The sequence below is a fragment of the Schistocerca americana genome, chromosome X (assembly GCF_021461395.2).
Source record: "Schistocerca americana isolate TAMUIC-IGC-003095 chromosome X, iqSchAmer2.1, whole genome shotgun sequence".
In the NCBI taxonomy this organism is placed as follows: domain Eukaryota; kingdom Metazoa; phylum Arthropoda; class Insecta; order Orthoptera; family Acrididae; genus Schistocerca; species Schistocerca americana.
Genome location: NC_060130.1, coordinates 601968240 through 601970732, shown reverse-complemented (window position 1 = coordinate 601970732; position 2493 = coordinate 601968240).

Below are 2493 nucleotides of genomic sequence, written 5' to 3'. Positions count from 1 at the left end.
CGTCCCCACTAAGCTGTCACGTTCCCGGCGTGGCAGTCGCCCGCCCGATTCGGAACGAAACATGGCACCCCTACCACTTGGACTCGGTCCGCCTGTCATCCTTTATTGCGGCGTTTTCAGGGTTCTGGATTGGTAGACTAGTTTTAATTTGTTTCTCCAATGTCGGTATGTGCAAAAAAAAAAACAAAAAAAAATTCGGTATGAGGGTGCACCTCGGCAAATAGAGTGAGGAGGGACTGTGGCCAGGCCTCGGGATTCGACCCCTGCCCACCTTGTCTCCTCCAGTCTATAGCTGAATGTGACCTTAAGAAAATAAAATTAATTAATCATATAAAAAGATAGACGCTTTACTTGTTTCACAGCATTGAGAAATTGTAATTAGTGTGTCACTTTAAAAAAATGAAAAAGTTGTAGTTTCGAGTTCCTCTGGTGGAATTAATTTTTCTCTTTTATTTTCGTTATTTGTGTTGCTTGCACTGAAAATTAAAGAAAAAAAACTCTCGCAGAAAAATGGTGGTAGAGTGGCTGCCTAGTGTGAACATCAATTCACTACAAAAAAAAAAAAAAAAAAGGGAGAGAGAGAGAAGAGTCGGAAGCCGGTAGAGTACTTGCCCGCGAAAGGCAAAGGTCCGGAGTTGGAGTCTCGGTCCGGCACACGGTTTTAATTTGTCGGGAAGTTTCAGACATATCTAGCTGTAAAACGCGTGCCAACTCCGATATAAACAAATGATCTGCAACATTTTGAGATAGTCTTACAGTAGCAACCAGTATGATCACAGCAAGGGTCAAAAGATTATGGCCAGATACAATTAGTGTCAGTTGTTCTTACATCATAGATAGTAGCGCACGAGAGTGTCGAGCACTTGGCTCGGGTTCGATCCTTACTACCGTCCCACGTCTAATTTTTGTATCGCTCTCTTGTTCCGTTCAAGGACACCAGCAAACAACACGTTTGCCGATACCGTCTCTTGCGGGCCACTTGAATTTGCCCGCGCAACGGCCTGATTGGCTAACTTCAGTGCTGAATAGCTCGGAAACGGCGCGACATATCGAATTTTTTTATCATCAATTACTTCTCAGCTCAAACTGCCCTGTAACACCCTTGCAAGTTTTCAGACTGTTTCTGACCACCCTGTATACACTACCTGACAAAAAAAGAAAGCACTTAGGAGGGGAGAGAAAACGGTATGAGACTTCACGGGTTGAGAAGATGTATAATGTTAATGCAATGACTACAAAATCAAGTCACATTTACAAAGAAATTGACAGTATGTGCCAACTTGATGTTGCAAACACTCTGGCCTGGATGCATCCAATGACTCGGTTGGGAAGGCCGCTGTATCCTCTCCTGAGGCAAGCTGGCCACAACTGTTTCTAGATACCGGTATCGGGAAGGAACAGGTGTCCGAGCTGGTCCCACACGTGTTCTGTCGGAATCTTGTTGACCACGGGAGTACAACAACGCAGACAGTTCACAGAGACGTGGCGTATGGGAACGAGCATGGTCCTGTTGAAAATGGCACCATGGTACTGTCGCATGGATGGTAACACATGAAGACGCAGATTGTCCGTGACTTGCCAGTGTCCCGTCTGAGTTCCTTCAAACACAACTAAATGTGAATGAAGTCATACACGATGGCTCCCCACACAGTGACGTCAGCAGTAACACTCCGTGACTCTCAAAAGCACTGGAAGAATTGGACATCTTCTGGGTAGCCATCACAATAGCCGACGTTGGTCACCCGGGGTGGCAGAGAACCGCGGCTCATCGATGAACACAATGCGACACCATTTATCAGCCGTCCATGCTTCCCAGTCACGGCACCAGTCCGGACACAGCCGTTTGTGTTGTGTTGTTAACGGTAGCCTACGTTTGGTACGGTAATTCCGTATTCCGGCTGCTGTTAGTCTCCGACCAATGGTGCGCGATGATGCAAAATGTTGGAGGGAGGCCATTACTTGTTCTCTACTGGCAGGCGCACGTGTGAAGGGGTTACGGTGTATTTGGTGCCCAATACAGCGATTCCTCCTTGTAATGGTCAGACACGGTAGACTGGAGCCTTGGTGACGGTTATGCCTGTTCCACGTTCCCATGCAGTACAACTTCGGGCCACTGTCACATTCGAATGCCTTACAGATCTAGGTATTGCACGTTTCGATCAGCCGGCCAAATGGAGACCCACAACCAGCCACCTTTTCAAACTCTGTCAGGTACCGATAACGCTATCTCACACGAGTACGCAGCATCTTCGTGTTCTTCACAGTGATTACTCAACACTTGTTCTCCACGTCTCTGATATGCCCTACCAAGCCTGGTACCAAAACTAAAGACGAGAAACACTAATGCTCTGTGGTGGCCATTCTACTTGTCACAGAGAATTGCAACTCTAATCATTTGCATACCGCACGATGGTGTGCATGTGTACGAAGTTACATTACCACCCCGGCGACACCTTCTGAGTGCCTCACTTTTTCTTTCGGGAAGTATCGCAT